The sequence below is a fragment of the Chiroxiphia lanceolata genome, chromosome 4 (genome assembly GCF_009829145.1).
Source record: "Chiroxiphia lanceolata isolate bChiLan1 chromosome 4, bChiLan1.pri, whole genome shotgun sequence".
NCBI lineage: Eukaryota > Metazoa > Chordata > Aves > Passeriformes > Pipridae > Chiroxiphia > Chiroxiphia lanceolata.
The window spans coordinates 71546653-71563377 of record NC_045640.1 but is presented as its reverse complement, the minus strand read 5'-3'; the positions used below and the strand labels follow the sequence as shown (position 1 = coordinate 71563377).

The 16725-nt window shown below is 40.8% G+C and overlaps 1 long non-coding RNA gene across 11 annotated transcripts in view; it reads left to right on the top strand.

Annotated features, from left to right (window-relative positions):
- The window catches only part of LOC116785764, a 65644-nt gene that overhangs the window by 19658 nt on the left and 29261 nt on the right, over nucleotides 1–16725 (top strand). For all 11 annotated transcript variants that reach the window (XR_004356705.1, XR_004356708.1, XR_004356712.1 and 8 more), the window contains one exon: nucleotides 13548–13679. This is a non-coding gene — a long non-coding RNA (uncharacterized LOC116785764). The remainder of the gene's footprint in view (nucleotides 1–13547; nucleotides 13680–16725) is intronic.

Sequence of the window (16725 nt, the reverse complement as noted above, 5' to 3'; positions counted from 1 at the left end):
GCTTAAAGGCACTAAAACAGTTTAGGAGAACCAGGCATATGGTGTCCTTATAAGTGTACTGGAGGCAAGATGTGCTTAATCTGTGTATTATCCATGATCTCTAAAAATTCAATAGCAAAAATTCTCTAATGTGTCTAATAAGCCATAGCAGAGAAGGCTGAATTTTATGTAAAATGTAATGAAGGGCTCTTAAGCCTCAGCACTGTAAAAGACAGAAAGCTCTGTTGGCAAATACTAAAAAATGTTGAACATTTGGACACCAAAACAGTCCCAAATCTAGTCTAGTCTTTCATTGTTTGCAGGGCCCATCTCCCTTCACTGGTTGCAAGTTTATTGCTGTATTATCATGAGGATTAGCATAATCATGCATTGAGCCCTAAAGTTTATGAATAATAGCAGAAATCTTATTTGCACCTGACAGCAGGCATTGGCAGCTCAGGCTGAGGCTGTTGGGGCTTAACAAACAGCAAGGGAAATCTTGCATTTCAACAGGTACAGCTCTGGATGCTCTTGGCTCTGGAATATGAAGGGTGCACAGTGATTAGTCAGATTTATCCGTAACACAGCAATGTCTGACTCCAAATCAGCTGTGAGAGGTGAAGGGTTGCAATGAGTGCCGTGTACAGCACCGGGGTCACAGGTACAGCAATTCCAGTGTCACTCTTTGGGCAGAAATTCAGCAAATGGCTTATTGCTGGAGCGTGGATCAGATTCCGTGTGGAAGTACATCTGATCAAATGAAAGGACAGTATGACTCTAGGTTTCATTTTCTAGGGGGTTTATCTTATTATGTGAACTTCTCATAACCTTTTGGGAACAGTACCAGTCCTGTCCAGGTTTCAAGACCTGCTCTGTTTCTCCCCTTGCGAAGAAGAAGAGTAAGAAAATGTAGACTTTGGTCTTCATATTACAATTCTCATATTAACATCCTCAATAATTTTATGGCAAGAGCTTTAAGGAGTCACTTGAGATATCATATACTGTTTGCTCTTTAGTCAAATACTCTGCCTTTTCTAGTAAAAGGATACCCTGATGTTGTTTTATTGATCTTCTTCCTCGCGTTTGGTTAGGTGGTGAACCTGTGTACTTTGTGGTTGAACATCTGGGGCAGCGTTTACGATGAGAAAGCCATAAATTTGACTTTTTATTAGCTGCCCCTGGTTGCAAACAGATTCTCATCTGAAGATCTAACCTGCCTAGGTCAGAGACACATAAATATTTTGGCAAGATTTGCTATCTCACATTACTCCTGGCTTTCAGTCCCCCTCCTCGCCCATCCAAATATTTGAGCCATTCCAAACTTCCACCCTCTTTTATTGTATGATCCCCACTGGGCCCCACTGTAATTTGCTTACAGGTCACGGACTTCCCCCCTCCAGTTTTTTTCTGGTAGTATCTGCCATGTTGTGTGGAACAGAACTTCCTACAGGAGGGACTGTGTTACCACAACTCCTAAATTCGACACCAAAGGATGTTTTTCGGTTAATTAATGGGCAATGCAAATTTGGCATTACAAGTATTGATCATTCAATCAAGCCCATCTCACTGAAGGGTGTGGCATCATACTTTATCCAAGCAATTCTCCAGTTGAGTTAGGAAACACAACAGACTTTTTATGGAAACACAAAACAATGTTTATCATGTTTCAGACAAACATGGGTAAGAAACTGTAAATTCTTAAACCAATTACAAAAGAAGTGACTTGTGTAATGCCTGACACTAAGGACTGGCTCGCTGGCAGCCCACACTGCTTGCTGGCTTTCAAGATTGAGTAACTTTTCTTCAGCCAACAATTCCCATGGTTCTCAGAGCCATTCTCATGCCATTAATCTACTCTAATAGGAACAAACCCAAACCCCCTTACTCCCGAAGAGCTGTTGGACCAATATGTCATCCCATCTGGCCTTTTTCTTAGCACAGAATTCCCAAGGTAGTACCATCCTGACTGAAGGATGGAAGCATAATTCTTTCCAAGTACACATCAGTACGAAAATGCGCCCTCCCTCTTTCCCTGTCTTACTGGGTATGTTGTGATAACATTGCTTTCAAATTTTAAGGGTCTATATCATATTTTTAAAATGTGTTTTTTATCTACTCTAAGTAGTAGAGAGTGTCCCGAAAATTTATTGGAGGCCTGTAATTTCCTTCATACCTGCCTGAGATTGCCAGATGGTTCAAAGTGACAGCTAAAACTATGGGTAGAGAAATCTAATGTTTCCACTGGTGTTTCTGGTGAAGCGCCGCAGCACAAAGTGTACGATCAGGAAAGATCCCCTGTGTCAAAAGTACTCCATTAGTAGTCCCATGTGCATGAATTCAGAGGAGAAGAATGTCTGAAATGTATTGTATCACTGCAGTCCAGCCTGAGAATCCTTTTGTTAATGACAAAGGAATCACGTTTTTCTCAGCTCTGTAATGCACTGAGGGAAATGTGGGAAGTGGAAGTTGCACAGCCCAGCAAGGCCGTTCTGTCGTCATGGCCAGGTGAAATCTGGAGACTGGAAATTAGGAGAACCTGGAGTTCACGTTCTGGTCTGTTATGGCCACATAAGGAGCCATGGACATGACTCCAGAACCCCCTAGTTTACCGTGGAAATAAGCCTAAATGGGGCTCCAGAAACTTTTCAGGCAGTGGAACGCAGAGAGGGTCTGGGAATTGTTACACAGACCCATTGGGGCAGGGGTTTGAGCCACTGCTCTTTGGGTTAAGTGTATAGGGGTTGGTGGACGAGCATCATTCTGCTCTTTGGATTTCATTTGTGCCTCCCTACTACAGCTTGAATACTTTGGCTTCCTATGAACTGACATTTTCCCTGAGCTTTTTCGCTGTTTATTGCTTTTTCTAGTTGTTACAAAACATTCTTTTATGGAATTTGATTTTGTTATGGTTCTGTATCTGATAATTCAAAACAAATTAGTGGATGCTCCACAAGAGGAACACAAACTTTGTTCTTTTGGTGCTAACGAGGTTCACATAGCACGTGCCACACAACCATCTATCGCTTCCAACTTCTGAGAGCCTGGCAGATCTTTCGTGATTCCGATGGCTTCTGCCAAGTTGCATCCACTGACACCAGCATTGAATTTGTCCTAAACTGATGTTTATGAATTCGGAAGCTTCCAGCCAAACAACTGGTTATGATACTTGGATCCAAATTTGGAATGGCTATGGGCACGATTGGGTTGGAGTTAATAATTTTGCACCTCTGGACTGTATTATTACTTGGGGCCTGCAGAGAAAATGCAGGTAATTCAGAGTTCAAATTTTTCAGTTGAAATATTTCCCTGCTTCCGTTATAGGGTTCAATATTAAGAATATTGAGCATGTCCTCAAGCGTGGCAGTCTAAGCACTTGATATTTTCTTCTTCTCAAAACCCAGTATCTGTTCAGTGCTTTCTCCAGAGAAGAATGTCTAGAAGTTGGTAACAGTTGATGTTTTAAAGGGGATACTTTTCAAGTACACAAACTTGAGGATTTTGTAGGTTGGTTGTTACTAGATTTGAGGATATTGCAGCTTGCTTTGTGTTGTTTTGAAAGATACTGTGAGTTCGGATTTCTTTGTTATTATAATCATCTGAGGCAGAATTTCTGATTGCCACATTTTGTCCAAATGCTGCTTCTAATTTTTATTTTATTTCAGTTTCTTTTTGCATAAATTAAGTGACACATCTCTGGTCTGTTAGTGTAACCTACAGCTTTGTACACTTACAAATCCAACCCTAAGGAATTTAAGTAGGACAAGCTAGGAGAGTACAGCCCAGCTTTTCCTGTGGTCTGACAGGATCTCCATTCTGGGGATTTGCTCTGTAGAGCATGGGCAAAGATTTCATCTTCTTCCTATGCACAGGGATTACTGATGATACAGTGCTGGTTCCTTGGCTGATTGAGCCTAATGTGCATTTTATAGGATATGGTCTATAAACCCCAAACACAGCACCAATCAATATCAATTTCATTTCCTTTTCCCTGTCTTCCCACTGATATCTAGAGCCTAAGTAGTACACGTGGAACTTGTTCTTCCATGTCCCAGAAATTGGGACTATTGCCAGTACAGAAAGACTAGCAAGCAGATTTTGTGTCAGGCTAATTTGGGTTTCAATTTTATTTTAGTCCATAGAAAGTGAGAATTCTAGTCAGTGATCCAACAGAGTTACTGTCATATAAAAAGATGGGAGATAGGGAATCATTGTTCGTTCAGCCAACCATGATAAGTGTACACAGGCAGTATTTAAAAATAATTTATTTGTTCTCTCCTATAAAACACTGTAATAACAAACTTCTCTGAAGTGGCATCTGTGCATGATGAATTGCATCCGATGATTTCCACAGGTAGATGTGTAGCTGTCTCTTTTCTGCTCTTTGGAGATTTGGAGTGTATTAACTTTATGAACTCCATGGGAAAATGATTGCTTTTTAGAGGGATTATTCAATTACCCACTTTAGGCACAGTGCAATAAATCTTAAGTTACACTAAAGGCAGGCATTAATCAGCAGAGCCTGCAAACACGATGGCTCTGTTCTCCTGGATGTCCAGCAGGCTTAAGGCAGCATTCCTTGTCTTCAGTTCATTCCTCACAGGTACAGCTGATCAATTCTTATTATTTTGCCTTACTAACCTCTGTCTTAGTCTTCTGCATTTGCTATAACCCTTATGCATTCTGATTAGAGTTTAAACCCCATTTCCCCTTTTAAATGAGGTTAGTGTATACATACAGGCAAAGGCAAAATATTTTCCCCATGGCTCCTACACTTTGAAAATGTTTAGGAGCCATTTTCAATACTTTTCTAAAAATATGTTTAGTACAAATGTTGTTCTCTGATTGAACAATTGGTTTTCACTAGTGGCAAAAGTTTGTGAAACTCAACTTTGGTACTTTTCAGTACACTTAAAAACCAGGTACAAGCTGCCACTTGTTTTTACTTAGTAACATTTTCACCTGAAATGTTAACCACAAAATACAGTCCCTTACTGTTTATGGTTGCCTTGTTAAAGCATGGAGAAAGTATTCTGTCTAGTAAGGGAGAACAAAATACTTCGAGAGGCAAGAATAAGAGAATTGTTTTCTAAACTGAGCCTTCGTGTGAGGTTTTATTTTTGCATTCATATCTTCCTGGCTTTTTCTCAGCTCAGAACATTCCTGGCAGTTACAGTGGGATGGCTGGTTCCTCCTCGGTGTCTGTGTGGGGAGGAATCGCTTGCGAAGTCACTGCAAGCCACTTTTTGTTTATTTGTGCTGGTTATCTTACCGACTGGAGAGATCCTGTTACATTATATCATTGCACTCTGATGAATGTCAACAGTAATGAGAAGCTAAGAAAATATTTTTCAAGGATGTAAGTTAAAGCCGTTTTGGTGATGAAAAAAAATAGAAATATTCACACTGCAAGAAGAAATTAGGGTGTATTTCCTCGAGTACTGTATCTTGCTCTTGCAGTCCAGGCACTTTGACTCCCTGTTCAGTAGGTGGTGCCAGAGTCAAAGTAACCTCTCTTGGCTCTCTGAAAGACACTTTTAATGTTTGCCAGTGGTGTTAAGATGTCATTTCAAAGTAGTGTAAAAATGCTGTTAGTGGATATGGATCCGCAGGAAAGACCATTTGTGTCAGAAAGCTCTTGTGGTGAATGTCAAGATCCTTGGTTTTGTCTCGAAAACCTTGATAGAAGCTGAGCTTAGAAGGCCAAGAGCTGGTGTGTCACAATTCAGGAATAAGCTGGTGCTGAATTGCTTTACTTGATAACTCCAGATTTTGCATGAGAGAGCAGTGCTGCAGGAAACAGAAGAAAATACAAATTAGAAGAAATAAAACTGATTGGGAAACAAACCATCGCATGTTCCAGCTCACTCTGTGTGAGAGTATAAAGATCCAACTGGGATGCAGGTCTGGATGCAGCAGTAGAGGTACAACAGTTCTCAGTGAGCTTCTCTTGCTACCCTTGCATCTGGATGGTGATCATCCATTTGCTTTGGTAAAAACAAGTTCCAGACCGGTTGTTTGATAACTACATTTAGGCAAAAGGTCTTTTTTTACCTATAAAAGCCATTTGAGGGAAGATCAAATAACCACCTAGGAGTTTTTCTGCATGAGAAGGTCAGTGCTACTTTTGTGGAGGACTGTAAACATTTTTAGCACTCGTTTGCTTGCCAGGTGTTTCTCAGAGGGAGAGCGTACAGTGTGCTGGCTCGGTGAACAACATCCCCTCAGGGTGCCTGTGATTACCAATTGTTTATTTGTATAACCTTGGTTCGTGTGTAAGGCCCCACACTTCTGCCTTCCAGCATTTGGGCCGAGCTAATGTAAGGCAGGACAAGCAAACACCTTCAAGCTCACAGCACCCTCAGTCCTGTGCAGGCATCTGCTGCCACGTGTTCCCTCAGCGTAGCAGCCACAAGGCCGGTGATGTTTGCTCTGCAGGATCCATTCTTGTCATGCACCAACCTCAGTGTGGTCCAGGTTCAGCCACGGGTGTAGGTGATGTTGTTCTGACTCCCACTGAAAGGATTATTCAGACAGCCAGTCAGGAGCTTCCTCCTGGCTTCCCAGCTGTTTGATCCAGGGAATGGAAGCTGTGTGCATTACTGCACCCAGTCCCTGGGTGTCCAAGTAAGGACTTAGGTGTGTACAACTACTGAATTTTTTTGGTATCTTTCTAGTCAGACTCCAACACACTAAGACAACTTCTGCATTCCTCCAGGCATTATGTAGCTGCCCAGGAAAAGTTAATATTTCCAAAGTTTGGCCACTGTTCCATAAGACGACTTAGTTGGTCACACGTAGAACCTGCTTTGTGCAAACAAATGGTGGTTTTCACTGATTACAGCAGCATGTGTTTTAAACCTTCCTGTGGCTTAGTGGAGTTTGAAAAGTAGAGTATGCTTTAATGATAATATGGACTTTTTATGTACAGCTTCCCGCCCTTAAATAATTCTGTGCTCTGCCATCAGAAGTAGTAACATGAGGAGGAAAGTGATTAATCCAAGACTGTTTATGTACTAAGTGGTGGATCCTGGACCAGAACTCCCTGTCTCAAATCCCCTTGAGTTCCACACAAAGCAGTTAAGAGCCACTGCATTAGCCATAGCCAGGTAGATTTATAAGAATTTAGAAACAGAATATCCATGTGCTAATGGATATGAACCTGTCTGAAGGGATTTGGATCCAGCACTCTGTGTGATTTCTTCACATCCTTGCGTTCAGGCTGCTCTCCCACTCTCTGCAGACCATTCAGAGGGAATGGAGAACAATGCCCTCTGCATACATGGAAAGCATTGCACAAAGTAATACAAAGATAATTTAAAAAATCAGACAAATATTTACTTATTTGCTGGCAGGATCCAGAGTGAGTGACAGTCCAGTGTAGGCAGGAAGGAGATCCCTCCATGCTGCAGTGTGAGGTGCAGTAGTGAGGGAATATGGCTGCTCAAGCCCATGGAGTTCAGTGATGGATTAGCACAGGCAATTCCTGGGAGAGCCTGTGCCTGGAAAGGACCACTCAGCTCCCTGGCTGCAGTATCTCCATTCACGGTGAACCATCAGGAGCTGAAATATTTCTGACATCCTGAAGCAGAATTCGATCTGTAGTGAGAGGTCAGCAGCCAAACCTGTAATATCTGAGGCCTAGCAAGGCAAGAGCAACAGATGACTGTGCACATTCCATCCTGGGCTGTGGCCTGTGACTGGGGATCTTCTTCAAGCTTTGGAGCATAAATAGGGTTGGGCCAGATAAGAGTGACTGAAGAGCCATAATCACCTAAACCCCCTTTAGTCTCCAAGGCTGGGAACCTTTGTGGCTGCAATACTCTAATGGAAAATATTTGAGGGCTGGTTAAATTTGTGGCTATTGTAAGTGAAGATAAAAGAAATATTTACTAATATGTTCCCGCTGTTGTCCATCACACTGCTGCCTGCGTGGAAGCATGTGGAGGCCTCTCTGCAGACACTGGAGGTAACTCAGTGCAGTGGGATGGGAAAGAGGGTGTCACTGCTTATAATTCAATTGTCACAGAGTGCCCCAGGCCGTTCCAGCAGACAGTGTGCTCAGCTTCAAGATCTGAGAGGGCTTTGGGTGATGTGAAACATGCTGTTGCTAAATGCTGGATTTGATTTGTTTGTTGGAAGCTCAGAATAAAGAGGGTAACTTTAAAAGGGGTGTTAATTCCTTAGCCAGGGACAGTTGCCATCTCTCCAGAGGCACATGTGTGTAGGATTAGCTCCTCTCCTTGGCCCTTGAAGCTGATCTGTAATATAAAGGAACAATTTTGAAACTGGTAGAATCTGTGCTGACCTCCCATATGAGGGGTAAGGCTGGGCACTGAGCATGTGGGTGGTAGAGTGGAAGTTTCCATGGAGTATGGGTGGGGGCTTCTCTAATAATTTACATTTATACTGGTTCCAGTTGGACAAAGCTGGCTCAGTGGCCAGGGCAGTGCCTGATGCATGACTTGTTCCATCTTGTTTGTTTGTGGAGCCTTGTTCTGGGCACCTAAAGACAACAACCCTTCTTAGTGCAGTGTGGCTTCAAGTGGAGCTGATAGGAAGCAGGCTGGGATGCTTGGAAACCCGGCATTCTTTAGCTTAAGTTATGGAATCTGCTTTGAAAAACACAATCTACAGATGTTCAATGTGGGCTCAATTTTCCCCACATCACGATGAAGTTACAGATGAAGTATTTCCATTTGTTATTATCCATGGGGAAAATGAAAAAAAAAAGTCATTAAGGGATAAATAACCTCTTATAAGATTTATTTTTTTAAAAAAAGGTTGTTTTCCTTCGTCTGATCCAGGCTTTCATCTCCTTAAGTGTACATATGGACATGGTCAAACTTATTCTGACTAACTTTGAAGCTATTTGAATATTACAAGTGTGAAATTGTGACCACACGTGTTATATTAACACTTTGCAAAGGAGAATTGTGTGTATGTGAGAGAAAAATCAGCTGCATATATGAGGTGAAAATGGAAGCAGTTGAAAAAGATTGGAAAGAAATAAGGGAGGCAGAAATAACAAAATAATATTATTTGTGTATGCAGTGAAATACATAATATAAATCTGGGTACCTAGACTGTCTTCTAGTCCAGTATTTTTGAATACATCACAAAATAGTTCAAAATATCTATTTTGAAAAATAACTGAATTACTCTTTTAGTAGAAATACTGCAATGGATGCTTTTAATTTAGAGGCAGCAAAGTGATGGTGAACTTGACCTAGACTGAAAAACATAAAAATCAGACCTTAGGACTGTCAAAACTGTGCAAATGTCACAAGATTTTTTTCATTTTTGTTGCAAAAGAAATGAAAACTTTCAGTGTAAACCAAGAAAAAGTTAATTGACTCCCACTAAATTTTGAAGTAGCTACCACATTTTCCTGAAAAGTCCTGTCACTTTTAAGCTTTCCAAATAAGGAATTTCAAGGAAAAGGGAGAACATGCAGGGAAAGGGCTTCCAGGCAAAAGATGAGGATATGGGTAAAACTGTCTTTCATTTTTTCCTTCTCTCTGAAATCCAGCACCAAGGGAGGGCAGTGACTGTGGTAATAGAGGCAAACGATAAATGAAAGAAGGGACACTTCAACATAATCTAGATAACAGGAAAATTTTAAATGGACAATTTAACACGAGAGTCTGCATGGAATTATTTTTCATTAAACAGTCAAAGCTTGTGATAATGCAAATGAAATCCATTTTTAGCTGCAGGAAATTTTGAGAATTTCAGAGGAATAGAAAATATGAGAATAATAATATCATGATGGTAATTCACAGTAATTATAGAAAAGCATAATTGCACAACACAAGCACTAATCAAAGCTGGGAAGAGCACTTTGGCATTCATTAGGATTTCAGAGCTATTAGCATTTACCTTTGTCATTGGGCACCACACAACAAGCATTATTAATTTCATGTCAGTCTAGAGCATAATTTCCCTGATCAAATATCAGTTCCTAATGATGAACCACAAAGATTGGCTTATCTGACAGGGATTTTTGGGACGTATTTTGAGAGGAAAGCTTTGCTGGTGACCTCTTTGGAGGCAGCAGTGTTGCCCTTGAACGTAGGTTATTTCTGAAGGTCTGTGAGCTATCCTGTATGTGGACAAATTCCAGCACTTTATTTGCATCTGCTGGCCTAAAAAAGCTTCAGAGCCTTGCCCAAGCTTTCCCTCTTGATATCTTACAGGTGTAATTTTCTGAGCTTCATACATCTGTGTGTGTGTTAATAATCAAAGTGTTATTGAGCTGTGCACATGTCTTGTGCTGCTGTGGTACATGTGCAGCTCATCAGTTGTGCTCCCTGGAACTCCCAATCTGATGTTCAGCTAGTTTTGCATTATTCTGTGTGTAGAATTCGGGTCATTTGATTGTTGTTTGGTTGATTTTTTTTTTTTCCCCTGCTGACCAGCTGTGCTTTTTGTCTTCACCTGCTCTGAATGCCTGGCATGAGGAAAAGATCATTTTGCAGTTCATACCATACAGGAATGGAGGTGAAGGGAACATTTGAGCCAATCAAAGTTGAACTTAAGAAAGAAGAATATGGAATATTCTCTTAGGTTCGGTAGAAGAAAAGCTGTAATTTGTGCAATAAAACAAAATCAGATCCCTAAACATGAAATGTGACTCTCCAGGCCCTCTTGGTTCTTTTTGTAATCCTGTTTATACATTAATTTTTTTAAAAATCAGATCTGTTCTCTTACTAATATTTACAGGCTTAAAAAGACTCTATACCATCTGTATGCCTTTTGAAGAGAAGGGTTGTCTGTAGGAGAAGACATTGGCTAATAAATAAAAGAATACCTTCATTTGTTGTTCAGTTAAGCAAGATACAACTTCCCAACATACAGGTGGGTCATTCCTGGTCTTGAAAATAGCAAGTATTGGCTCAATTTTCCCTTTCCTCAGCTCACTCCCTGTCACGGTGCTTTTCCCTGGCTTGTGGCAGGATTGTTTCTCTGTTAGCAACTTATTTTTTAACACACCATTCTGACACCTTGACAGTTCATGTGCTAAATCAAACTTTACAGTTCCTGGCAGGCAGTTATTAGATGTATTGCACTTAATTAACTTTGCACCTAATTACAAGCAGCGCTGGCCGATTACAAAGGGCATAAATATATTAGTGCCCTGGCTGTCACATCAGGAAAATGGCTGTTGGAACAAGTCAAGCAAAAGCAATTACCACATTGTGTGCATGGGGAAGTGCAGCAGAGTGCAGGAAGAGGAATTAACTGGTTTGCTGTGGGTAGGAATTCGATTTTGCAGTTTACATTTCAGGTGACCCCAAAAAGTATGATAAAAGATTACCTTTTGTTTGTGTAAACACTTCTTGTGTGTGGGGGAAGAACTAAAGTTGCACAGTGAGGGCTGACTTAGGTTTTGTGAGATACCCGCCCTGGGTGTGTGTAGATTAAATATGAGGATTCCAGCATTAAGGAAATTAAATATATGCTACAGTTTATAAGCACAACTTGTGATTCAGAATGGCATAGTGCAACTGTTACTTATACAGGAGTTGCCAAAATGAGCAGGAATGCAGAATTTGGTCTCATCTCTAGAGGGATATGCTGTAAAGAGCAAATGTTAGCACTCAGCTGACATTCAGTGGAAATCTGTCTTGTGTTAGCACAGGAAGAAAACATCTCTGCTGGAAAAGTAAGCAAGGCATCCAGAGCAATCTTGAAAATTTTGTCAGTGGCTTTGTAAACAAGAGTCTTTATGAGAGAGATGTTTCCTCCTGTATCAAGTTTCTACTCTAAACACAACATGCTCTCTTTTGCAGAGGAAAATAGAGCATGTTATGCAGGTGGCTGAACTGATTGTTGTTATCCATATGGCCATGAAGGGATGTTGTCTTCATTTCACCAGAATCTTGGTGAAGGAGGAAAAACTGAGAACTGTTAAATACGATAATTTTTTCATTCCTTTGCCTTTTGCTGCTTTGCAGCAGAATAGCCTCTGGATTAGTGATGTTTTGCAACAAAATGAAACAAAATGTTTGTTTTCCCTTTCAACAAAACTCAATTATTCGTCAGTGTGTAGACAAACCAACATAAGCCCAAGTCACAGGAATTTCATGGTCAGACTGTACTATTTGCTTTGTGCAAGGTACTTACTTAATGCTCTGTACAAAACAGCACCGAGGTCACACCAGCCAGTTTCGTGTATATTGGCCAAAAAAGGTCACTAGAACTTGACTTTGCTTGAGGCAAATGGAAAGAAACAGAGGGAGTCACAATGTGGTGCTAAATTAGTGGCCGTAGGGCTTGTGCCTGTTGTTATTTACAAGCTCTGCATAAAGAGAACTGTGAGGATGGATGGAAACCTTTCCCAGCCCAGAACAGCCAGTCATTGTGATTCCCCCCTAAAAAGGCTGCCTGTGTTGTTTCTGATAACTCATGGAAAAGTAGGTGGCCTGTAAAAGAAGTTTTGGATGCCTTTGCAAGTGTGCTGGCATGAAACAGTCAGTGGACTCCTTTGTGTGCAACTGCATAAAGTGGGGAGATAATGTGTTTTCCAATACTGCATTGCCTCACCACTGCAAACATTGCTCAGTGTGTTAAGGCCTCGGGTGGCCATCAGTTTTTACCCTGTATAAAATTAGAGACATTACTGTAGAAAAATAAACCTGCCCAGGAAAGTGTCCTGATGGAAAGGCCTGGGGGAGGGAAGCACTGTCACTCAAGGAGCTCGTGCCAGTGCCAGTCCTTACTAGAAGAGTCAGGAACTCAGCCCAGGAGAGAAGTTAAATCAGTCAGGGGTTCAGGTAGACCTCTATGATTTCAGTTTTCAAGGGCAAAATATGTGATACTAAGCTTTTTTCACTGTGGGGTGCAAGGAATTGATGTGAAATAATGGGGACTTGACTCTCCCAATGCACAGAGTGAGTTATGATCAACACAAAGTGTGTTAGAATGGTAATTTCTTAACTGAATGCACTAGAAGTAACAATCCATGAATAATGTTTAAAACAATAAAAGTAAATCTAAAACTCCATGCACTTGAGGAAAATGAGATAAAAGAGCAGTGAGAAGTTATTCCAACAGGATAGATCTATTTTATGTACTTGATTTTTTTTCTGATGTGAATGCTCATAGAATTATAGAATTATTTAAGTTGGAAAAGACCCTGTTTATCATCGAGGCCACCTGTAAACCAAACACTGCCAAGTCTACCACTAAACCATATCCCTCAGTGCCACTTCTACGTGTCTTTCAAATACCTCTAGGTGAGGTGACTTGTCCTTCTTAAATGGCTGCTGATTTGATCCAATTGCTATTAGTTAAACTATTCAACCTGAATAGTCAGTTTGTGTTTATATCTGTGTATATATATCTATATGTATGTGTTTGTGTGTATTGTTGTATCAGAAACCCATGGTGGCAGAAATTCATTGAGAATAGTGAAGAAAAGGCTGGGAAGTCAACTATGGCAGCTCTTTTGCCCACTTGGCTACTTCAGTAACCACCATGGAGTTCTCAGCTCTTCCATATTTTCATATTTGCACTACAATACAAATGACACAAAAGTGAATCGATTGTTCTTTTTTGTTCTGTAGATGAGATGTTTCTCAGTCATGACTTCCGAAGGCTTAGTGTGCTCCTAAGATCCAAGGATCCTGTCTGTGATCAGTTTTTGGGAGCATCTAAAGGAAAACTGGGAACTGCAGTGCTATATGGAGAACTGGCAGGTATGTGAAAGCCCTCTGTTAGACTTTCCATCCAAGTCTGCTTTGTTCCTGGAGCTGCACAGTTTGCAGTTTGACTTCTACACCCTGTTGTAATGACTCTTTCCGTGTGAGTGCATCATCCTACAGGAAACTAATTGACTTTGACTTCCCTGCTTCTCTTCTCAGTGGGTGATGCCAGTTGTAATTCTTTTATTGATTGTTTAGAACAATTAGCGGAAAACAAATTTCTCCAAAGAACAGATAATTTGGTTTTGTCGCTCTCTACCATTAAAGCCGAACAATTTGTTATCTGGGGGGGAAAAAAAAAAATTAATAGGGAACACATTCCGTCTGTTTATTAGCTGAAGAGGGACAGGTTAGCTCATCATTAATGTCATCGGTAATTAGCGCTCTCGTGCTGCCACCATCTGCAGCAGGGGCTGGCAGTCTGTCAGCAGCCTCCAGTGCCAGGGCTGATCGTGTCTGTCTGTGCCAAGCCACGGGCAGGCCCTGTGTGATCCTGACATTTGTAAACAGCAGTGGGCTAATGGGATCGAACCAGGCACTTTTGTTGTATCTGCGGCTGCTGCCCTGGGAAGGACACGAGGCTTCAAACCTCCCCGGGCAATTCCCAGTCATTGGGTCACCAGCACCGGGCTCAGGATGCCACTCTCAATTAATCAGACTTCTGCTGGTCACAGCTGGTTTTTGTTTCCATTTGGGACGAGGTTTGGGAAGGCAAATGTGACCTGTGCTCGCATTCCATCGGCATCGCTGCCCTCCACGACAGCCAGCACGGAAACCCTGACGTGTCCCACAGAGGCCTCCTTAATTGGATAGGCTTCCTAGTTGTTAGGGAGCAATAACTTCTTATTCTACTCCAGACTGAAGAGAAAGGATTTTACCTGACACAAGTCTTTTCAAATAAAAAAAAAACCCAACCAGGGAAAAAGGTACTACTTCTGTAATGTTTAGGCACTAGTCAAGGTGTTTTACTGACTCTTGTTTCTGTTATTCAGGTTTTATTTTGAGGAAAAGTTCTGAAAATTCTCACTGCTTAGTAAAATTGCTCGTGAAGGTCAAGAGGATCTTTAGATCCTGCATGCAGGGATTTGGAAGCTTGTGTTGGAAAGGCTCTCTGCCAGGCTTAAATTTGCATCACGGTTACTATGAAGGAAATGATTACGCATGTAAGGGGTTAGTGAGGTGTTTAATGGTTTTTCATTGGTACTTTCTTGTTCTGTGCATTCAGTCATGTGGATTGTACATCCAAGTACAGGTGGAATTTAAATGCTTCCCTTGGCATGTGGTTTTGAAGCCACATTAAGATGTATTACTTCAGGTATCATGGAAATTATAGTTAGGGAATATCTATTAATAGTGCTTATTCCTCGTATCTGGACATTTTCTTCTCCAGGACCACTGGAGCACACAGGTGTTAAAAATGCGAGTTCCCAGTGGCATTGTAGAAAAACCCATGTCCCAGTTGTAAGGTAGAGCACAATTCCCAAGGGACTGCTAAATGTTTGTGTTGGATGCACGGAAGCCTGAGTATGTTCAGGGAGTAATCTCTGTTTCTGATGGGAGAACATGGATCTGTCTTTGGAAACTCTGAATCTCAGTCAGAGGTGAGAGGAGTCAGGAATTTCAGAATCATTAAAATGCATTTCCAAAAATCTGGTGTTAGCAAGAGGTGCAGTTGGGTTACATTCTCTTAAAAATGGACAGAAGTGGAGGCAAGAGCAAAATGGGGGAGAGTATGAAGGATAATAGGAAAGCTGGAATGTCTCAATATATTAAGTCCCTCTTGTGGAAAAAGGGCAGTGTATATATATGTAATTTGGAAAGGGAATGATGTAAGGAAGGTGATACTGTAATGAACAAGAAAGCAGGAGTATTTTATGACTTATGCTTATTTACAAAATGCAAAAGGTAGTTTGCACTTGTGGGCTGATCCAAAGCAACTGGAATCAAAATGTTCCTTTGGGTTTCAGCAGCTTTTAGGCCCAGGCATCTTTTCCAGTGTTTTCTGGGTAAATTTACTGCATGCAAATTTTTACAGAATTTGCTGCCTTCAGCTGCCATTAGAAATCATCTGTTCTAAGGAATGTACAGAATAAACATGTCATGAAAAAAATCAGATGTTTAAGATCCAATAGGAATAGCAATATGGTTTATAAGAATCTTTTGTTGTTACATTTACTTCTGTGGCATTTGAGTAATTTTTATGTGGTGTGCCCATTAGCATATTTAGATATTATAAAATTTAAAATTATATTTTACATTATATTTTAAAGATACATATCTGTTTATCTTGAGGTATCAGTGAATCAGTACAGAAAACAAAGTCATTTTAGCTTTGGGATTAGAGGAGGAAAAAGAGGTTTTAATCCACAGTTTTGAGGTACAATTGTAACCTCTCTGTCACTTTCTTACACATAAAGTGGAAAACCATTACAGATGCTAAAATTAAACATTATGCCAATACTGTAAATGCAGTGTGAGGATTTATCGCATCACTGAACTTTTTAGAATATTAACATTCCTTAGCTTCACTGAGAAGCATTGACTAATTCCAGGTGAGTCACCTCAGACAACAAAGCCCACTGTTGGTAGAATCTGTCACACAGAGCATGAGGTGACAATTCCCAAGGGCCACGTGTAGATGTGAGGATATTTTGTTACGCTGTGGTGACTCACATTCCTTTCGTTCTCATTAGTTTGCACTGTATTCTATTATAGAAAAATTGATTTCTGTTAACTTCCACCTTCACTTAATGTACACATATCATTTAATGAGCATAATACACCTTAAAATATTAAATTACAGCCTTTCTGCCTCCCAGGTAGACTGTCAGACCTGGTGGTATAAATTAATATGTCATGCTGCACAGCTAACAAATTCCATTTAGCCAAGTGGCTCCCAGGGCTGGAATCAATGGAGAGACTTAGAATGGCTCCATTAATTGCTAAAATAAGAGTGTGCATTCACCTGATCAAACTCAGTTAACTTTTTGAAAATTCCTGTAAAGCAGACTATTACCCTCTGTACTGAATCCTCTTTTCC